Source organism: Schistocerca gregaria, chromosome 4 (genome assembly GCF_023897955.1).
Source record: "Schistocerca gregaria isolate iqSchGreg1 chromosome 4, iqSchGreg1.2, whole genome shotgun sequence".
Lineage (NCBI taxonomy): Eukaryota > Metazoa > Arthropoda > Insecta > Orthoptera > Acrididae > Schistocerca > Schistocerca gregaria.
This window is the reverse complement of record NC_064923.1, coordinates 156,679,123-156,703,088: the sequence shown is the minus strand read 5'-3', so window position 1 is coordinate 156,703,088 and position 23,966 is coordinate 156,679,123.

Genomic DNA, 23,966 nt, shown 5'->3' with positions numbered 1-23,966 from the left:
AGATTTGAGAATGGTCAATACAGACTGAAACCGGTCATCGTCTAAAGACCTCATTTTGTGGTCAGAGACTGAAATAAAAAAAAAAATTTAAAAACATTTTACAGTATTGGATCATTGTTTGTATATGCGATTATGTTGCAATTTGTGAAAGAACAGTAATTATTTAAATCAGAGCATACGGGTGAGGGGTCCACTCCCTAGCGATTCAGATCCCGCATTCATTGTCAGAAAGTAAATTTCAAATCATATCTTCAGAATCTGCAAATTTCAACCTAATACACCTAAGTAGAAGTTTAGTCTTAACCATTACGCCTCGCCATTGGGTCTAATGGTCTAGATAAATTTCTCGTTATTGTAATGGCATAATTCGATTTTATCACTTTCCCCTTAATTTTTCTTCCCATCCTTATAATCTCTGTCTTAGATTTTTTCCTGAGATTTTTAAAACTGTCTTAGACTTTTTCCTGAGATTTTTAAAATGCAATTTACATTGTGACCCTCACGCTGTGGTCTGGTTTTTATCAGTTCTCTGTATCCATCACGAAGGTAGAGCGGGCTGTTCGCATTCTAACATATTGCAAAGTCAGGCACATTTCAGTCAAGTAAAAGGTGGGCCAATAGTCGGCAATAGAAAGTTCCTATTCAAAGTATTTGGGAGGGTGTTCTCCGTTCCAGCTGTTAACTTACACCCACACGTAATCTCCAGAAAGTCAGAAACAGGGGATGGGGATACTCTTTATTTAATTAAGGTATGACAGATCTGAGGCGACAGTATTTGTTCATGTGTACAAGAGAGTCATACATACATACAGGGAGCGAAAGGCTATTTATAATTTGTACAGAAACCAGATGGCAGTAATAAGAGTCGAGGGGCATGAAAGGGAAGCAGTGGTTGGGAAAGGAGTGATACAGGGTTGTAGCCTCTCCCCGATGTTATTCAATCTGTATATTGAGCAAGCAGTAAAGGAAACAAAAGAAAAATTTGGAGTAGGTATTAAAATTCATGGAGACGAAGTAAAAACTTTGAGGTTCGCCGATGACATTGTAATTCTGTCAGAGACGGCAAAGGACTTGGAAGAGCAGTTGAACGGAATGGACAGTGTCTTGAAAGGAGGATATAAGATGAACATTAACAAAAGCAAAACGAGGATAATGGAATGTACTCAAATTAAATCGGGTGATGCTGAGGGAATTAGACTAGGACATCAGACACTTAAAGTAGTAAAGGAGTTTTGCTATTTAGGAAGTAAAATAACTGATGATGGTCGAAGTAGAGAGGATATAAAATGTAGACTGGCAATGGCAAGGAAAGCGTTTCTGAAGAAGAGAAATTTGTTAACATCGAATATAGATTTATGTATCAGGAAGTCGTTTCTGAAAGTATTTGTTTGGAGTGTAGCCATGTATGGAAGTGAAACATGGACGATAACTAGTTTGGACAAGAAGAGAATAGAAGCTTTCGAAATGTGGTGCTGCAGAAGAATACTGAAGATAAGGTGGATAGAGCACGTAACTAATGAGGAGGTATTGAATAGGATTGGGGAGAAGAGAAGTTTGTGGCACAACTTGACTAGAAGAAGGGATCGGTTGGTAGGACATGTTTTGAGGCATCAAGGGATCACAAATTTAGCATTGGAGGGCAGCGTGGAGGGTAAAAATCGTAGAGGGAGACCGAGAGATGAGTACACTAAGCAGATTCAGAAGGATGTAGGTTGCAGTAGGTACTGGGAGATGAAGCAGCTTGCACAGGATAGAGTAGCATGGAGAGCTGCATCAAACCAGTCTCAGGACTGAAGACAACAACAACAACAACAACAACAATAGAGTAATGTGGACAACTGTGTTGGGATGTACAGTGTATCTATCTTGCTGATGATCTCAGAATGTGGTATTGGTGGTGCGTGGTATGGAACCAGAAACCAAGCTGTTGGCAAAAGCAAATTTAGCAGCTCGGAGGAATCTTCCTTAGATCCAGTCCTGAGGACAAGGTTGTTTCTGAATCTCTGTTCATTTTCCAGTTCGGCAGTTTCCGGCTACACACGAATTGACCCACAGGCGTGGGCCTGACAGGCCCAGCCGATAGGCCGCGTCCGTCGTAAAAGGTGGTGGGCGCTGAATGTGGTTCGGGGTCGGCGCCATCTATCTTCGTCTCCGGGTCTGCTGGCCTGGGTTCACCTGCGCCCATAAACCGGCCGACCGCAGCGCAGCGAGCGCTCGCGCCCACACCAAGATTGCCGGTCGAGTGGCTCCGCTCTTCGGCACTCGCCGGAACTACCCACGCCGGTCCCTCGAGGTTTTTTCCCTCCCTCGAAGCCCGACCTCCCCCTGGCCCTCTTCCCAACTTCCTCCTCCTAGTACTTCCAGCTTCCCTCCCACCTCCACTCACACCACCGCCAAGCTCCCTCCCCCTCGCCGTTTTTCCGACGGCAGGTAATCTTTATGGAAATTCGAGATGAAGTCGACATGTAGTTTGCGCTGTATCTCCCTCAAGTAAAGTGGGTGAAGCGGCGGCAGAGGGTGGCGGGCGGCAGAATTCGAATTTCCGCCCCGAATATTCATCGCGTCTGCTTCTCAAATAAAACTGCCCTGTCGCGGATACCCAGCACCGCGTTTCCTCCTGCCTTCTCCCGTCCCACAAACCCCTCTCATGGGTAGTTCATCTCACCTCCTTATGTGACTACTTTTCGAAGTACTGACTTGTACAATAGGCATCTCTTTGAATCACTAATATGGCAGATAAGTTAAGTCGGAAAGTCGTGATCTTAGTCACGTTCAGATGAAGTACATTTTCGGCAGTCATATTAACCGCTAGCTTTACAAACATCTGACGTAAAGTGGTATGCATTGGCCATGAAGGCGCCACGAAATTGAACTCGGCATGCACAGAAAGTAAAAAACAAATAAAAATATTCTCTCATTTGCGAAAATTGGTGCACACTAAAAAAATTACCACAATTTCAGCGGTAATTCCTATGGTACTTAAAAATAAATCTGTTGTCAGTTGAAAGTAACAGCGAACCTTTTCCATTCATAGGTGAGGAATTCAGTTAAATTCGGGACGACTACAATGGAGGGGATCAGTATCTTGTATGTTGAAATATAGGTGTGTTGAAGCATTACTTTCAGTTATAAATAAAAATACCTTGTAAAGCAAATGAAACCTGCCCTTAGTTTCACTGAAGGTGCAGTTTTTTTATTTTTTTTTATTTTCTTAGAATACATTTTGCGGTGGAAGTAGTGAAACCTTCCTGGACTACTACTCAACATCATACTGACATATGTGTAGCATTGCCAACACCATCTCTTTGAATGCATTATAACCTTACCGATTCCCTCACACTGCGTGGATGATGCTTACATTCAGTTACCATACAGCGCTGAGTCCAGTTTGGATTCACTCACCATTCAGCTATAAGATTTTAATCTTTAAGAATAATGTACCACATTGTGTGTAAAAATAAAATGTTAATCAGTAGCTTTTTACAAGCAAAGTGTGTGCTTTTTCTCTATACTGTATTTTTTAAACCTTTTTTTTACTTACAGCTAACTTGATAATTTATTTTTCTTTTCGTTTTGATAATGACTCATAAGAGGCGAAATGGTAAACTCCTGTAATTCCGTTCGATGTGATCAAAATAAATGTGTATAAAACAGGAGTATCCAAAATAGATTACGTTGTCCAGTTTCACTGTGTGGGCTTTCTTCGCGTGTTTATTTGCATTAATATAACGTAGAATCTAGAGTCACTGTACATGTGTAATGTGTCAATACATTGACATGCGAGTATTTAACGATAGTAATGTTACTACTATATATCGCCACACAATAGTGTCTCAGGATTGAGATTGTAGTTAAAGACATGACTCTACCAGTAACTTTTACTTGCTTGGTACACAGATTGGGAATCGTTCACACATTGGATGAGCCAGTAAAGAAATTTGAAAAAAACTGGACAAGAGAATTGCTGATTCTAGGAGAGAGAATAGCAAGCTATGGTTTGTTCTTTAATGTTTTGGGAGTTCATTCAAACGTAGAGAAACGCTCATGACCATTTTTTCATAATGTGGAGAACAGAAGAATGTTACAGATATTCAAACGTGGAATACATAATCATTGTAGGAGTGCTCGTAACTGAGTTTCAACCCTACTGCCCAAAAGTGTGTCTGTCTCACATGTAGAAAGACATGGGTCCTTCTATACCACCACACCAGCTGGTAAAAATGTGCTTTATACTATACCACTGAAATATCACAAACAAAAATTTGCTTCAAGTAACGAATTCCCTTAAATCATCTTTAGTCAATGGGCAACATTAACACATTCTTTCAAAAGTTAGTGTGTGATAGGAAAACGTTAAGTGTATTGGTTCAAACAGTGAACACCCACATTTTACTTTAATTCTAGGAGCACGCAGAGTGTAGGATGTAACTTCGATTTATTCTGGTAAAATATTAATTGCAGATTACCGCTGTCTCACACCGTGTTTTTCATGTTCAGTACTCGTAGTTTCGATCTTAAGACTACATAGTCTCATCGTTAGGTGCAAAATGTGACTCAGAAATCTAGTGCTGAAAGTACAACAATCGTCATCCAGAACAGGAGGTCGGTATGACGATATCAGCCAGAGGGTGAATTGAGAACATAAATAATTTGTACCAACAACAGTACGATTGTCTGTATACACTGCTCTTGTACGTTATGCACGTTATACGGAATCCAGTTGGAGCTTTACTCGTCACACACCAAAGGAATCAGGTAGATACTACATTTCTTGACTTCCGAGAGTCATTTAACCAGAACCACACCAACTCTCACTGACGAAAGTATGAATACATGGGCTACCAAACAAAATGAACTGATTGCGCACTTTTTAGTAGGCAGGATGCAGCTTCTGACTTTTGACTAAGAGTCATCGGCAGAGATAGAACTTAATTCATGTAAGCCTTAGTGATGAATGGTGCTACCATTGGTGCACTTATGATATGTTAATGATCCGACACACAATTTTATCAGCAAATCTCAGAGTACTTGTAGATTATGTAGTTATCTATATTGACGAAAAAAAACCCACAACACCAAGAAGGAGTTGTGCATGATAAACGAAAGTTGGTAGCCGTGCTTCTACATCTGGAAGATGACATCTTTTCAAATTTCGAGCCATTGACATGAGGACGTCCGTTCTTTCAGACATGCCCAAAAGAACACACACAATTTTGATCAAGCAGCCAGTATGAATTAAGACAAGAAGGAAGTACAGGCAATGGCTACGAGCAAGAAAAATGGTTGAAATGGATCTGATCACTATGGGACTTAACATCTGAGGCCATCAGTCCCATACAACTTTGAACAGTTTAAACTTAACTAACCTAAGGACATCACACACATCCATACCCGAGGCAGGATTCGAACCTGCGACCGTAGCGGTCGCACGGTTCCAGACTGAAGCCCTAGAACTGCTCGCCCACACCAGCCGGCTACAAGAAGCACTGATTTAATGCAACAGGGAAAGTTGAAAATTTGTGCTCGACCAGAATTGGGACCCGGGTTTTTCGCATACTAGGTAGATGCTCTGACCGCTAAGCCATCCATACAGAGTGGTCACTACAACTGCATGGACCACCCTAGCGAAATTACAGTCATTGCCTATAATCAACGGGAAAAGCTGACACTGTATGCTAGAGACGGACTCGAGCCCGGCTCTCCTACTTACTAGGTACAGTCTCTGACCACCAAGCCATCTGGACACAGTGGTCATTGCAGCTGTACGGACTAACCTATCACGCCTCAGGCCAGACCCAAACAACCTTCCTACACACTAATAATGCCATGTCCCTTGCCCATAGCCCCTATTATTCGCTGTGTTTCGCCGATTCCCGTAAGAGTTGTGTGGAGTGCATCTGCTGTGAAGAGATCATTGGCCATATCGCCTGCGTGTTTGTTTGTGTGTGTGTGTGTGTGTGTGTGTGTGTGTGTATGTGTGTGTTGTTTGGTTACATAACAAATGTACTGCTCTCAATCACCTTTATTCATAATATCAATTATTACAGCAATTTACAGGCATTTACGTGTCTCAACATAGTTTCACAAAACTATAAAATGTTTGTGCACATATTAAACACTTAATTCATCAGGTGCACTACTTGTTCATAACTAATTTGAACGTTTGCTACCCATTGTAGCCGCAGTAATTGATCTAACAACTGCGCCAGACACTTGTTGTCTTCTATAGGCGTTCCCGACCGCAGCGCCGCATTCTGCCTGTTTAAATATCTCTGTATTTCGTTACGTATGCCTATACCAGTTTCTTTGGCACTTAAATGTACTTTCTTAAAAAGTAGCATCGTCATTACACAACAGCATTTAGCAAATATTCGCTAAGCAGCTATGTCGTCTCTAAAATAAAGTTGCGCAATTGTGGAAGACCAACTACACAGCACTTCTTTTCTCGTCTTCAAATCGTTCAACCGAACAGTCACCAGAGCTAGAAATTTTAGTAACTACAAAGGGCACTTAAATCTCGGTAGCAGGTTCTTCATGATCATCTCTGGCTCAAAGACGACGCAGGAGATCGGGAAAGTGTTTTTTTTTTTTCTTCTTTTCTGCGTGAACTTTCGAGTGACCTGGAATCCCTAGCAGGGAGGTGGCGTTCGGAACGTGAATAGTACAGCATTTGCGGCGGTGTTCCGATATTCCTCCCGGACCTTTAAAATGCGGAAGAAGGCCACGTGGAGTTGGCACACTGGTTCATACATCCGCAGCAGGTCTCCAGGACGAAGAGCCTGCAGTCGATAGAATAATTCATGTAAGGGAAGGCGGAAAATTGGATCCGTGATATCCGGATAATAACTGGGACGTGTCGGGCGTGGTTGGGAAGTGGGTCAGCGCTAACGTGCCGGGAATGGGCGTGGTGAGTGCCGTATGGACGCCAGTAAGTGAAGGCGTTTAGTGCGGGCGTGGTCTCATCTTGTCATAGGTCGGACTCGAGCTGGCCTGTGGGGCAGGATGAGCGTCTGCAGTTCGCCTCAGCGTGCTACTCTTGCAAGCTGTGGATTATCTTCTGCCGCCATTCGACGAGTAACTCAGTAGCAGCGTAGACTGTAGGAACCATACTGTCTAATTAAAACGAAGCATTAAGATGGCAGGTGTTGACGCTTTTACATTGTGTTACCCGGATTATATCTGAGTCTATTCAGTTCCTTAAGAGATTATGAGTACCGTGCTTTGATATTTGTGATGGTTTAAACCAGGGGCGCACAGAGATACTAGCACCGTCACTGTTACGAAATAAGGGCCGCAAGTTCAAAAATAGCTTGGCATGATACAGATTGTTGTTCCGAATTGGGATCTCCCCGCTCCAATGCTAGCTCGACCGTGCACATAAGGACTATGTTCTACAAGGTCCCGCTCTCTCCTTTTTGGGAGAGAATTAAAGACAAGTTAAAAAGAAAACTACAAAAACGAACGGCGGAGGGCGAGCCTCAATCACAGCAATGGTGACCTGTATGTAGACTTGATTTAAACGATCAGCTTAGAACGTGTTCTGCTTAGCACTCTGCAGAAAACATTCCAAGTCTGCTCCCCAATGCCAGGGTAGTTTGATGGACGTCGATCTCTACAATCGTCAACTTCCATGTTCTTTTGTTTTTCGTGTCCCTTACTCGCGAGCAGTCTTCTCAGTGATACCTGTGCCCAATAGTCGATGTCTTTGTAATCACTCCTAGTTCAGTTACGCTGGTTTGTCGTAACGGCGGTCTTCGGCAATCGCCTTACAAATTATTCAACAATTGGGTCGTAACAGCGGTGTCTTCAGCACGTCTAAACATCTGCCTCTTCAATGAAAATTGATTTTCAGGTGGTATGGACATATAAATTGCGTGGATTTGGTTTGCATTTGGCAATGGCCTTACAAATTATTCAACAATGGGGTCGTAACAGCGGTGTCTTCAGCACGTCTAAACATCTGCCTCTTCAATGAAAATTGATTTTCAGGTGGTATGGACATATAAATTGTGTGGATTTGGTTTGCACCTTTTTACTAGATTTCTTCCAAGTTCCAGGATCTAAGTCTCCGGACGAGTACTTGCTGCGTAATGTTCTACGAAGACTCTGTATTAATGGTTGCCAACAGAAAAATGATCTGATTTACAGTCGTGAACCAAGTATTCACAAAACACATGTTTTGCCTACTCCTATGACGTGGAACACAGCAAGTTTTGTATTGTGTAGTGTAAGTTCTTTTGACTAAAAACTCACACATTACTAAGAATTAACTAATATAAATACACGATTTGACAGTTGTGCGAAGTAAGATTTTCTGTGTTGCTTGTTCATGTAGTGAAGTCAGATTTTTATGTGACACAGTTCATAGAGAAAAGAAGGAATTTCCATCAATCCAATTTTCTGTGGGGTCCCAGTGTCCACTAAGGTTAACTGTAATACACGGACAGCTTACAACGTTAACCTGACTATGCTGTACTCCTGGAACTTAAGACCCATTGATATTTTCGAGATTGTGTGGATTATATTTCTTCAAAAGTCCTGTAGGTATTTACATACCGAATTACACCTTCAGTATTCACACATTCTTCCAATATTCCTTCATATTACTCTTATGACCCCGGTATGTAAATCTGAATTATTGTTTTTGGTATTAGTTTGCTATCAGTTTCGGTGAAACCGTCCCCATCATCGAATTACGCGCAGTAACTTATTTTCTACCCTTCCTTACGGTTCACAATTTCCGCTGTACCATTTTATGCTACTACTATTATTACCACATTTTCGGCTGATCATAAATCCTTATTTTGTTTCCATTTCACTTCACTCACTTCAACTATATCGACATTGACCTATTTCTCTTTCAGATCTTCCAGCTTCCATATCACTTTATAAATTCACGCTCCCACTCGTGGAATGTTACTTTTCCGTTGGTTATTCAGACTTTTCTTGTGGTCACCTCTGCCTTGGCTGTCGTGCCGGAGATCCGAACGGGAGACTAATCCGGAATATTTTGTCAATGGAGATACCATCATGGGTAACATGCGCTGTGCATACATCTTATGTGTCTTTAATAAACACGTTTCCATGTGTAACACCATAGCTCTAATGCTGTACGGATTTTTTTTGCTTTTGTTTCATTTAATGTTACATTATTGAGCTTCTGTAAGTGTGTTTGATAGAATAGATAACACAAAATTGTATACTCCTTTCTTTGTAAGAACTTTGATGTCTTGAGTTGAGTCTATGCAATGTAGTATATCTGTCATTAAAATTCTTTGTCCCATTTGCAGGGAACAAAACTTACTATATATAATTGTAATTTCTGAATGAATAAATTTTTGTAGAAATGTTAATATGTGCAAATATTCTGTTTTATTGAATGATTTTGGTTGCTGTTATGTAAAGTGCTGATCCTCACTTAGGGTTCTTAGTTAGTTTGTATGTAAAAGGTGTTGTGGTTCCCCTCGGCAACAGAACTGTGTAGCGCGCGCAAATTTTGGTTGGCCTAGGTAGAAAAGGTGGAACAAGAGTCAGTCGGGGACGAGGTACTAGTCGGGGACGAGCTACGAGTCGGGGACGAGCTACCAAACTGTGCACTGCCATGTAATATTTGCACATTCTCCTGGTTCCGAGAGTGGCTTTTTCTGCTACTTTCCAATGCCTCGGATGAATGGATAAATAGCTGGAACGACTCTGGAATCGGTATTCATCATCGCCACCAAGAAAGGCCAGAGTCCAGCAATTCTGTCTTCAAAATCCGCCTAACGACTTGCAGTTGCCACCACATTGCGCAATCACTGTAAAGGAGTACTATAATAACGTACAGTGAAGGACCAGCTAAATGGATGTGTTAGTGTACCCAAATATAAGGTAATTTATAACTTAATTTATGTACCTACCTTGAATTTTCTCCTTATCATAACACCTTTCAGTTTCCCCTCCGTTTGAACTAAAGGGAAGTCCGCGTGTCCCGTGGTGTAGGGGTAGCGACTTTGGTTCATAATCAAAACGTCTTCGGTCCCGGGTTCGATCCCCGCTACTACCTAAATTTTGATAAATAATCAGCATTAGCGGCAAAAGACTTCCGGCATAAGAAGTCAGCCTCATTCCTGCCAACGGCCTTGTCAAAGAGGGCGGATGAGCGGATAGAGGTTCAGGGCACTCTCTTGTCCTAGGGGTGGGAAATTGCCCCTAAAGGCACTGATCAACGACATGAGGATGCAGAAGGCAATGGAAACCATTGCATTAAAGATACGTAACTTGTAGTTTGGTTGGTTTGTGGGATTAAAGGGACCAGACTACTACGGTCATCGGTCCCACGTAACTTGTATCCACAGGACATGTGGCCTGTAGTTGAAGAAATGTAATGATGATCTCTCCATTGGCAAAAGATTCCAGAATAGTCCCCCATAGGGATCTCCGGGAGGGGACTGCCAAGGGGGAGGTTACCATGAGAAAAAGATTGAATAATCAACAAAAGGATAATGTTCTACGAGTCGGGGCGTGGAATGTCAGAAGCTTGAATGTAGTAGGGAAACTAGAAAATCTGAAAAGGGAAATGCAAAGGCTCAATCTAGATATAGTAGGGGTCAGTGAAGTGAAGTGGAAGGAAGACAAGGATTTCTGGTCAGATGAGTATCGGGTAATATCAACAGCAGCAGAAAATGGTATAACAGGTGTAGGATTCGTTACGAATAGGAAGGTAGGGCAGAGGGTGTGTTACTGTGAACATTTCAGTGACCGGGTTGTTCTAATCAGAATTGACAGCAGACCAACACAGACAACGATAGTTCAGGTATACGTGCCGACTTCGCAATCTGAAGATGAGCAGATAGAGAAAGTGTATGAGGATATTGAAAGGGTAATTCAGTATGTAAAGGGGGTCGAAAATCTAATAGTCATGGGCGAGTGGAATGCAGTTGTAGGGGAAGGAGTAGAAGAAAAGGTTACAGGAGTATATGGGCTTGGGACAAGGAATGAAAGAGGAGAAAGACTAATTGAGTTCTGTAACAAGTTTCAGCTAGTAATAGCGAATACCCTGTTCAAGAATCACAGGAGGAGGAGCTATACTTGGAAAAGGCCGAGAGATACGGAAAGATTTAAATTAGATTACATCATTGGCAGACAGAGATTCCGAAATCAGATACTGGATTGTAAGTCTTACCCAGGAGCAGATATAGACTCAGATCACAATATAGTAGTGAAGAGTAGGCTGAAGTTCAAGACATTAGTCAGGAAGAATCAATACGCTAAGAAGTGGGATACAGAAGTTCTAAGGAATGACGAGATACGTTTGAAGTTCTCTAACGCTATAGATACAGCAATAAGAAATATCGCAGTAGACAGCACAGTTGAAGAGGAAAGGACATCTCTTAAAAGGGCCATCACAGAAGTTGGGAAGGAAAACATAGGTACAAAGAAGATAGCTGCGAAGAAACCATGGGTAACAGAAGAAACACTTCAGTTGATTGATGAAAGGAGCAGATATAGACTCAGATCACAATATAGTAATGAAGAGTAGGCTGAAGTTCAAGACATTAGTCAGGAAGAATCAATACGCTAAGAAGTGGGATACAGAAGTTCTAAGGAATGACGAGATACGTTTGAAGTTCTCTAACGCTATAGATACAGCAATAACGAATAGCGCAGTAGGCAGCACAGTTGAAGAGGAATGGACATCTCTAAAAAGGGCCATCACAGAAGTTGAGAAGGAAAACATAGGTACAAAGAAGGTAGCTGCGAAGAAACCATGGGTAACAGAAGAAATACTTCAATTGATTGATGAAAGGAGGAAGTACAAACATGTTCCGGGAAAATCAGAAATACAAAAATACAAGTCGCTGAGGAATGAAATAAATAGGAAGTGCAGGGAAGCTAAGACGAAATGGCTGCAGGAAAAATGTGAAGACATCGAAAAAGATATGATTGTCGGAAGGACAGACTCAGCATACAGGAAAGTCAAAACAACCTTTCGTGACATTAAAAGCAACGGTGGTAACATTAAGAGTGCAACGGGAATTCCACTGTTAAATGCAGAGGAGAGACCAAATAGGTGGAAAAAATACATTGAAAGCCTCTATGAGGGTGAAGATTTGCCTGATGTGATAGAAGAAGAAACAGGAGTCGATTTAGAAGAGATTAGGGATCCAGTATTAGAATCGGAATTTAAAAGATCTTTGGAGGAGTTACGGTCAAATAAGGCAGAAGGGATAGATAACATTCCATCAGAATTTCTAAAATCATTCACGTTGGTGTGTATAATATATGAGTCTGGCGACATAGCATCTGACTTTCGGAAAAGCATCATCCACACAATTCCGAAGACGGCAAGAGCTGACAAGTGCGAGAATTATCGCACAATCAGCTTGACAGCTCATGCATCGTAGCTGCTTACAAGAATAATATGCAGAAGAATGGAAAAGAAAATTGATAATGCGCTAGGTGACGATCAGTATGGCTTTAGGAAAAGTAAAGGCACGAGAGAGGCAATTCTGACGTTACGGCTAATAATGGAAGCAAGGCTAAAGAAAAATCAAGACACAGTCATAGTATTTGTCGACCTGGAAAAAGGGTTCGACAATATAAAATGGTGCAAGCTGTTCGACATTCTGAAAAAAAGTAGGGGTAAGCTATAGGGAGAGACGGGTCATATACAATATGTACAACAACCAAGAGGGAATAATAAGAGTGGACGATCAAGAACGAAGTGCCCGTATTAAGAAGGGAGGAAGAGAAGGCTATAGCCTTTCGCCCCTACTCTTCAATCTGTACATCGAGGAAGCCATGTTGGAAATAAAAGAAAGGTTCAGGAGTGGAATTAAAATACGAGGGGTAAGGATATCAATGATACGATTCGTTGATGACATTTCTATCCTGAGTAAAAGTGAAGAAGAATTAAGTTAATCAAAATATCAACGGGTGTACTGCCGGTCTATAGTGTCCAACCGGCACAATATCTCGGCGATCAAACATGTCGCCATCATCAGGTGAACTGACGGACTGAGCTCCTGTGAACGTGGCGGCACGGAGATCCGTACGCTATGGCTGCTCAGGGGGAACTGGGTTCGGTCGCGGCGGCGGCCGATTTAAGTACCCTCCGTCCGCGGCGCGCTCCCTCCGTCGTCCGCGCCCCGCGCCACGGTAGCGCGGTGGAACAGATTGCGACGGCGTCTGAGATGACGTCGGTGTGATGGCTCTGTCCGCCGTGGACGTCACAACTATGCGTTTGCTCGATTTACTCTTGATTAACCCAATCGCTGGTTCCCCAGCCTTGCTAAGAATATAGCCACAGTCACGGATTTCGATGGCCTCTCTAACAACGCTGTCCCAGTATCTCGACGTCTGTACCAGAATCCTCGTGCGGTCATACTCCATAGCGTGATTTTCCGACAAACAATGTTCAGCGACCGCCGACTTGCTCGGATACATCAGTCGAGTGTGCCTCTGGTGTTCACGGCATTAATCCTCGACGGTTCGCATCGTCTGACCAATATACGACTTGCCACATTGACACGGAATCTGGTACACGCCTGCCTTCCTCAAACTGAGGACATCTTTCGCGCTCCCCACCAGTGCAGGAGTTTAATTCGGAGGACAAAACACAGTTCCGACCAGGTGTTTCTTCAGAATGCGGGCGATTTTCCCCGAGAGTGCGCCTGTGTATGGAATAAATGCAGTGCCTACCTCCTCCATCGTGACTTCATCCATCTCAACAGGTTGTGGTGCAGTGGTTGGGCGGAGAGCACGTTGGATCTGCCACTCTGAGAACCCATTTTTTCGAAACACAGTTCTCAGATGTTCCAATTCCTGGGGTAGACTCTCTGTGTCAGAGATAGTGCGCGCCGTATGTACTAGAGTTTTAAGTACCCCATTCCTCTGTGAAGGGTGGTGGCACCTGTCTACGTGCAAGTACAGATCAGTGTGTGTAGTCTTTAGATACACCCCATGACGTAGGGTGCCGTCAGCCCTTCTCCTGACCAAGACGTCAAGGAAAGGTAATTTACCCTCCTTTTCAGTCTCCATGGTGAATTTGATGTTGGGGTGTATGGAGTTTAGATGTGTAAGGAAGTCAAGGAGTTTATCCATACCATGTGGCCAGATGACGAACGGGTCGTCCACGCAACGGAAAAAGCAAGTAGGTTTCCATTCGGATGACGACAGGGCTTCCTCCTCGAAGTTCTCCATGTACAAATTCGCTACCACCGGTGAGAGTGGGCTACCCATGGCGACTCCCTCCGTTTGTTCGTAGTATTCTCCATTAAGAAGAAAATATGTGGAAGTCAAGACATGCCTAAAAAGTTCATTGGCATCAAACCAGTCAGTAGACTGAGGACAAAAAAAAAGAACATAGTTAAATGAAAGTTAAAATTAATGATGCTTGCCGAAAATAATTTTCCTGGTTAAACTGCTTATTAATGTATTGTTGCCAAATTCAAATTAAAAGTTCTTAAGACTGAGGCTTATAAAGTTTTGTTTCGTAAAGGATCTCATTACTGCCTGTTGTAAATCACAGAAGGTGACTCGGTATCGTACATATATGTTAATTTGGTCTTTCAATGTAGTAAGTGTGGAAAACTGCAGTATGAAACGTTATATACTCATGTTTGCTAAGTGTTTGTCTCTCTTGTGTATTAGAAGTGCATATGAATAGTATACCAGGATCCACAGTTTGTCTATTGTTTTAATACTCGGTAACAAGTAATGGGAAGACCACTAATTATGAAAAACAATATTTCTTTATTCAAATGATAGTGAGAAGCAACCTGTTAGTTGATTCCAATTAACTTTCATTTTAAATAGTAAAGTATTTCACTGAGAGAGACTTAACCTATATCCAATTAACGATTCTGCAGTGAATAGTAATAATAACGTTATAAAGACCATTCAGTTTGTGTAAGCCATGAAAGTAATAGAATGTTTCGGTATCTGTTATAATTTTGCTAATAGTTTGTGATGCTTTAGCTGCTAGCTTCAATCTTAACGTAAACATATGTATGTGTCAGAGTTCACTGCACTCCCGTGTGACAAAGTATAGGTTGTGTTTATCCATTAAAGTTACTAATAACTACTTTCTTGAACGAGAATGTTAATAATTCTCTTGCCTAGTTAGGCTGGCGACCGTTTTCTTCACCCGTTAAACAGTGCAGATAGACAAAATTTTGTTTGTTACTGTTCAAATATTTCCGTAATTCTGACTTTCACTTCCGATAATCCACCTCCATTAGGTACAACACGGTCAACACAACAGAATTCCTCTCAGAGGGTAACACTACTCTGTTGCTTTATACCATAATTGTTTTAACTAGATAATTATATATCACGACATGCCTCCTACTTTAAGGTTATGGTATAGCAGTAGCAGATAGACGGTAGTGTCATACATGGCATTGTACTTCCTCACGCCATCGATAATTCGTGATTATTTGGTACTATTGGGGCAGTTTCCCACCAGAAGGGTGAACCTTTATCAGCTCCTCCATCCTCTTTGGCAAGACAGTTGGCAGAATGAACTAACTTCCTATGCCGGAAGCCTTCCGCCGCTATTGCTTCCTATTGTAACTGAAATTTAAGCAGGAGTTTGATTAAAAACTGGGACGAATGTCGTTTTTATTACTAGTTAAAGATGCTATACCTGGTCTAAAAAGGACAAATATATATAGACAAGAGAGTAGTAAAATTTGCACATTTGTGCAGTATTAAGATATAAGCTGAATGAACTTTTATGGAGCGATGGTCCCCTCTCGCTAATCGACGCAAGTGAGTTGTGTGTCATTTACAAACGACAAGAATATAAGATCCAGGCAGAAAAAATAGGAATTCTTATGGTTGTGAAAAAAAATGTATCAGACTAAAGCGATTAAGAAACAGAGAAAGAAGGAAGGAACTGAAAATACACTCCTGGAAATGGAAAAAAGAACACATTGACACCGGTGTGTCAGACCCACCATACTTGCTCCGGACACTGCGAGAGGGCTGTACAAGCAATGATCACACGCACGGCACAGCGGACACACCAGGAACCGCGGTGTTGGCCGTCGAATGGCGCTAGCTGCGCAGCATTTGTGCACCGCCGCCGTCAGTGTCAGCCAGTTTGCCGTGGCATACGGAGCTCCATCGCAGTCTTTAACACTGGTAGCATGCCGCGACAGCATGAACCGTATGTGCAGTTGACGGACTTTGAGCGAGGGCGTATAGTGGGCATGCGGGAGGCCGGGTGGACGTACCGCCGAATTGCTCAACACGTGGGGCGTGAGGTCTCCACAGTACATCGATGTTGTCGCCAGTGGTCGGCGGAAGGTGCACGTGCCCGTCGACCTGGGACCGGACCGCAGCGACGCACAGATGCACGCCAAGACCGTAGGATCCTACGCAGTGCCGTAGGGGACCGCACCGCCACTTCCCAGCAAACTAGGTACACTGTTGCTCCTGGGGTATCGGCGAGGACCATTCGCAACCGTCTCCATGAAGCTGGGCTACCGTCCCGCACACCGTTAGGCAGTCTTCCGCTCACGCCCCAACATCGTGCAGCCCGCCTCCAGTGGTGTCCCGACAGGCGTGAATGGAGGGACGAATGGAGACGTGTCGTCTTCAGCGATGAGAGTCGCTTCTGCCTTGGTGCCAATGATGGTCGTATGCGTGATTGCCGCCGTGCAGGTGAGCGCCACAATCAGGACTGCATATGACCGAGGCACACAGGGCCAACACCCGGCATCATGGTGTGGGGAGCGATCTCCTACACTGGAGGTACACCTCTGGTGATCGTCGAGGGGACACTGAATAGTGCACGGTACATCCAAACCGTCATCGAATCCATCGTTCTACCATTCCTAGACCGGCAAGGGAACTTGCTGTTCCAACAGGACAATGCACGTCCGCATGTATCCCGTGCCACCCAACGTGCTCTAGAAGGTGTAAGTCAACTACCCTGGCCCACAAGATCTCCGGATCTGTCCCCCATTGAGCATGTTTGGGACTGGATGAAGCGTCGTCTCACGCGGTCTGCACGTCCAGCACGAACGCTGGTCCAACTGAGGCGTCAGGTGGAAATGGCATGGCAAGCCGTTCCACAGGACTACATCCAGAATGTCTACGATCGTCTCCATGGGAGAATAGCAGCCTGCATTGCTGCGAAAGGTGGATATACACTGTACTAGTGCCGACATTGTGCATGCTCTGTTGCCTGTGTCTATGTGCCTATGGTTCTGTCAGTGTGATCATGTGATGTATCTGACCCCAGGAATGTGTCAATAAAGTTTCCCCTTCCTGGGACAATGAATTCACGGTGTTCTTATTTCAATTGCCAGGAGTATATTTAGCACGTTGATTGCCGTACACTTGAGTGACGGATGTTTCACCACCAGGTCAGACCTGTCACACGCTAGTGTTAGGCTTGAGGCTCTTCTGTGGCTATTAGCGATCAGACGGCAGTCAAAGCGTGAACGTAAGAAGTAGAAGTCAAGATATCGGAAGAAACTTGTGTGAAATTCTTGACAGAATGAATTGCGGCTGTTCACTTCACAAAGTAGGAGGAAATAATCCCGTATTCCGGAGAAGTCTGGGAAGGTCAAGGAAGAGATGGATACTATAACTGGCAAATGCCTCATGTTTTAAGTGAAGCAGTAGAAAAAATGCAGAAATAAGAAAAAGTGGCAATAAGTTGAGATATACTTGGTAAAGGAGGAATACACTTAGAAAACAACATGATATTTTTCTCAAGCAGATTCTGGTATGTAGTAACAATTGTAGTTCCCTCCCAATAGTTAACACAAAGCAGAAGGTACTATAATGGAAACCGAAAGCACATAATGAGGAAAACTGCCGCGATGACGAAATAGTAAAAGGCATAGTGACAGCTGACAGCTGTCAAAGACAACAATACGGATACCGTAGAATTGACTTGAACGCTGATTAAAACTAAGACAGAGGACTATAGAATGGTTCGAAGAAATGAAGAAAGGAAGATCAAAAATAAGAAGAAAATGATAGGAAATATCTTGAATTCTTATTGCTCGTCAGATAATTCTTAAAAGATACCTGAACATCACGAGCTGCACATAAACTGTTTATTGTTCTAACCAGTATTCGGGTGTACATCTCGTCGTTATTGGCATAGGGGACAAAGGACCAAACAACTGTATATAGATAAATTCCAACACCGTGGCAAGTGTACGCATAATAGCAGAATCTGGAGCCTACTTATATTATGTATCTCTATATCAATGACCTGTGTCTCAGTTAACAATTCTTTATTATGTTTGCCTAGATATTTATCTAGAAAGCTAACAATCATGTGGATATCTAGAATTCAGTTACAGCGATTTCTACGATAGCACATAGGAGATGAATAGCACATAGTAGATGACAAACGTCCTATCTTACTATACAAAAATTGTCGTACATGTGTCTGCTGTCAAATCTTGGGCAATGACAATTCTTGATCATATTTGACGTAACTCTCATGTAGTGTAACGTCGGACTAACGGGTCAAACGATGTATATTACACGTCTCTTGTTATTTTTGAGATCATATTGATGTACATCTCTGATATGCATTCGTATATGTAAAATACTGTGGCGGGACAACTGATATATGAGGATAGTATATACGAAAGAAATAAAATTGCAGACATACGACAGAAATAGGATTGCTAAATTCAAGTAAAATTACATGCAGGGTATGGAGAGACTTGAAAACTTACTTATTCAGTTAAAATATTGTCAAAGGTTTGTACAGACATCTTATTCCATAATTCTGTTTGTTCATTAAATATGTTGTTTGGGTATTCCATGATATGGCTGTATGTTTCAGTTTCTTCTAGAATGTTTGATAACCTGTATTTTATGCTTTATGAATGATGTAAATTGTTTAATAATGTCATTAGCATAATGACTGTATTATCTTAAGTCAGCACTGACAGCTGAGGGACTGGCTAGACTGAGATAAATATGTACTCTAAATCTCGCTCTTAAGTTACTATCCTGTTTTCCTAAATATATGACAGTCATTACACGTTACTTCACATTAATGAGCCCAAACATCACGACCACCTGCTTAATACCTTGTTCCCCGTCTTTGAATCGAAAGTTTGCAGGTGGATTTGTGGAGATATGTGGCACTAGATATCTACTCACAACTCGTGTAATTCGCGTAAGTAACAGGCCGCTGATGTGGGTATGCGGCGATGGCGTCCAGAAGAGACCCAGATGGTTTCCACAGGTTTTACACCAGGAGAATCTCGTCCCCGAGACATCAACGTGAGTAGACTATGATGCTCCTCAGACCACAGAGACACGAACCATTATACCGCAGAAACATGACATCGCCTTCGGAGAAGACATCAAGCATGAAGTGGTGCAGGTGGTTCGCAGCTGTCAGTAATCTTCAATTACTTTCACAGGTCCCATGTAAGTGCAGGAAAATCTTCCCCCACCATCCTGCGCCCGTGGCGCGCGGCACGTTTCGAGCCGCCGCTCACCTCGGTGACGCCGTTTGTGGAGACGACCATCGACCTAGTGTACCAAAAATATGGTTCACCCGAAGGGTCGACAAGTTTCCATTGATCGAGGGTCGAATCCCGTGTGCATTGCCCACTGCAATCGTGATTGACGATGTCGTTGGGGCAACATGTGATCACGTAAGGGTGGTCTGCTGCAGTACTCCATGTTGAACAATGAACGAAAAGCGGTGTCCTACGAAACACATGTGAATGCTCCAACGCTGTGCATATATGCCACAGACTACCTTCGCCATCTACCTTACTTCACAGAGGAGACAATCCTCCAAACCTCACGTTCTGTGAAGAGTCGTGGACATCCAGCAATTTAGAGTCCTAGTGATCGTTGCACTATCCTTCTACCTCTTTCCATAGGTGCTCACGACGGTAGTACATAACAACACGACGAGCTTCGCCGTTTTCGAGATACTCGTTCAGAGACTTTGTGTAACAGTAATCTGCCCTTTGTCAAAGTCCCTTATCTCAATAGATTTCCTCGTTTGCAACGCATATGTACGCTGGGGTGATATGAGTCCGTGTCTGATCATTTTACATTCTTTACTTACCGCGTCACGAGCCCACGATGTTACGAGACAGCATACAACGTCGCGCTGAGCAGTGGTCATAATGTTTTGACCTATCAGTGTCTCTACATCTACATCTACATGGTTACTCTGCAGTTCACACTTAAGTGACTGCCAGAGGGTTCATCGAACCATTTTCATACTACTTCTCTACCATTCCACCCTCGAATAGCGCGTGGAGAAAAGGAACAATTATTCCCGTTTGAGCTCTGGCTTTTCTTATTTTATTATGATGATCATTTCTCCCTACGTAGGTGGGTGTCAACAAATTATTTTGACATTCGGAAGATAAGGTTTGTGATTGAAATATCGTAAACAGATCTCGCCGCAAAGGAAACCACTCCAACTAGCGTTTCATATCAGTGACACTCTCACCCCTATTGCGCGATAACACGAAACTAGCTGCTCTTCTTTGCACTTTTTTGATGTCCTCCGTCAGTCCTACCAGGTAAGGATCCGACACGGCGCCGCAATATTCTAGCAGAGAACGGACAAGTGAAACAAGTGAAATGTAGGCTGTCTCTGTAGTGGGTTTGTCATATCTTCTAAGTGTTCTGCCAGCAAAGCGCAGTCTTTGTTTCGCCTTCCCCACAACAATATCTATGTCGTCTTTCCAATTGAAGTTGGACCGAGCGAGGTGGCGCAGTGGTTAGCACACTGGACTCGCATTGGGGAGGACGACCGTTCAATCCCGTCTCCATCCATCCTGATTTAGGTTTTCCGTGATTTCCCTAAATCGTTTCAGGCAAATGCCGGGGTGGTTCCTTTGAAAGGGCACGGTCGATTTCCTTCCCCATCCTTCCCTGACCCGAGCTTGCGCTCCGTCTCTAATGACCTCGTTGTCGATGGGACGTTAAACAACACTAACCTAACCTAACCTAACCAATTGAAGTTGCTCGTAATTGTAACTCCTAGGTATTTAGCCGAATCGACGGCCCTTAGATTTGTGAGACATCAATGCGCAATACAAATAAAATCCAAAAATAACAGATTTCAGATGTTTAGATGTCCTTCGCGTAATGGTCGTAGAAGATAGAACTCGAAAACACAAAGAAAAACAATGACAGAGGGGAAGTGCTAATATTTTGAAAATGTAACAATAAAACCAAATACTTAACTAGAAAGAAAAGAGAAGGAAACTGACTTGATGAAGCTGTGAGGGATGGTAACCAGTAAAGGCCGATGTCGATTAGATTGTGCTTGCGACTGTGTGGTAAACGTGAGACAGCGCCTGGTGGAGGATGCGGTGACCCGGGTTGGCAGAGGCGGGCGACCGCAGCGCATTAGACAGCGCCTGGCTAACAGCTTCCGGCCTAACTCTCCAGCCGCCGACAGCGGTTGCTGGGTGCCACAGGTAGTCGCCGACCGCGCTCGCATCCTCTGCGGTCACGTGACAAACATAGCGCTCCCACCGACAGGTGGAAGGGTAAATAAGTGGTTACCAGGAGTGTAGTACACTACTTGCAGTGTGGCGTTAGGCGTTGAGTCAGCTTAAGGAAATATGGCCACTTGTTCCCGTACAGAGGTTGGACATAAACATTTAAACCTCACGAGAAATGTATGCTTGAACATAAATGCAGTCGTGGTGAGAATTGAGTTCTGCGCAGTTGTGAATGGATTCTGTTGTGGCTAAGTGAATTTGAAAGTGTACAAAATGTTGTTTCTTGTATGGTGGGTGATTCTGTAACGAAGTGAGCCCAAGTGTTCGGCGTTGAAGATTTCTCTCTCATAAGGGGAAGCGGCAAACATCATCCGCTAAATCACAACGTGGACGAAAGTGTGTGCTGAGCGATCGTGACAGGCGGTCATTGAAGAGGATTGTTACAATATCTGCAAAAATCACTGCAGAACTGAATATCGTTCTCGTGAATCTCCCTCGACACAAAAAAACACGAATGATGCGCCACACGCTGGGAATTGTCGGGCGAGGTGGAATTCCGAAACAACCGATCAGTGACAGAAATACCCGTTACTAGAAAACATGGTGAACTTGGGGCAAACTCTGGCCTATGGAGCCATGAAAAAAAAAAAAAGAGTTTAAGTCGTGTGAGTCTGAGCCGTGCGCGGCTCGTCTTCACGCCATTCTTTTACGGTACTGCCGATCGTTTTCTTATTCCATTTACTGGTGCCACTAACTTCCTGCCTTACTTCCCCGTGAGTGGCAGCAGCAGCTCTTGTCGATAAGTGCACTGTCGTATTATCTCTGGGATGACCGATAGTGCCGGCCGGAGTGGCCGACCGGTTCTAGGCGATTCTGTCTGGAACCCCGCTACGGTCGCAGGTTCGAATAGTACCTCTGGCGTGGATGTGCGTGATGTCCTTAGGTTAGTTAGGTTTAAGTAGTTCTAAGTTCTAGGGGACTGATGACCTTAGAAGTTAAGTCCCATAGTGCTCAGAGCCATTTGAACCATTTTTTTGACCGATAGTATTTCCGGATCGTCGTGTGTCTGTAACTCAGTTAGAGACGGACCAGGAGGACGGTCGGGAAGCGGATACAGTGAGATCGGGCACGGAGCCCCAGTGAGGTCCGCACAGCCAGTACTAGCGGAGACGACCGTTGGTTGGTCGTTCGGTCGGTCGTCTCATCGACGACGTGTATTTGGATTGGTTCCTTCCTGTGCTAAGATGTGGGTTGTGTTCCCTCTGCATGTCGGTTCCAAGACAGTGTCTCCGGGACGTCGTCCGTCCGAAGGAAGTCAGTACAGTTGGACACGGACCATGAGTGCAGTCACTCACGGAGCTGTGAGTCAGCAATCAGTCGGAAGGCAGACAGTGCGAGTACGCTCCGGGACCTCGGTTGACGCAGACGGAAGGCTGTTGGTCGGATGATCGGCTGGTCGTCGCATGGCGACATGCGGTTTGCTGAGCACTGACTCCAGCATCAGTCGGGGGAGAGTTGGAAACAGACGGGTCCGTATGGTGTTAGTATTTGCCGGGAGTGCTGTCGGCGAAGGTGGGCTGCCGTTCATCGCTTGCCCATCGGGTCGTCGCAGTCGACAGTGTCTGGCAGTGTCTTGGATCCTCAGCACGAACACCATTATCCGAGTTGGGATGTCGTTGGACCTTGTTGGTTCCTTGGAACTGAGCAGCGACGCAGTCTCCGCAGCGAGAAACCAGGGTCGGGTTTTGGCGGCGGGCACGCGCTGTTCCATCTGGAGGCGCTAATTGTGCGGACGACTTTTCGCTTTCTTCCGAAGCAGAATTATCAAGTTGAGTAATTAGTTACCTGTTCTTAAAACTCGACTGTTACGATTTGTTAGTTATTTGCGGATTGGTGTTGTCTCAGCCCATGACGCGTTTGATAATAAGTTGTGTGTTTTCTTGCCTAGAATCTGCAGCCTCCGGTAGTGACTTGAAAGTTATGACTCGTGTTTTCGGATTCTTTTAAACTCGTCTTGAGTGATTAGTGCAATTTACTTACACTTCTTGCAGACATGGCTAATGCTTCATCTTGAGAAAAGGGACCTCGTAGAACGCATAACTGGGCGCCTTCTCACTAAGCTCTTGCACTGCACGAGTTCCTAAATGAATACTTCCCATGACGGTAGATAGATCATGGTTCATCAGCAACACAAGCGCTTTGAAATGGTCACTAAGAATTCCTGACCTCGTCACACTTAACCACTCGTTATAGAGAGTCATTGAGTTGCAAGTATCGGCACGTCGCTACGCTACAAACGAAAAACTGCGCAATGTTGTTCAGAATGTGTTGGCGCTATGACATCTGACTTGCTCAAGAGTGTGTCAAGAATTATGGAAATGTGTGGAGAACATACTAAAAATACAGGACACTTAATACGTAAGTACTTGTGCTAAAACAAACCGAATCAATTGGCATTCGATACTAGGGGCTACGGGGAATCCTTGTCCACCCTGTATATGAAACATA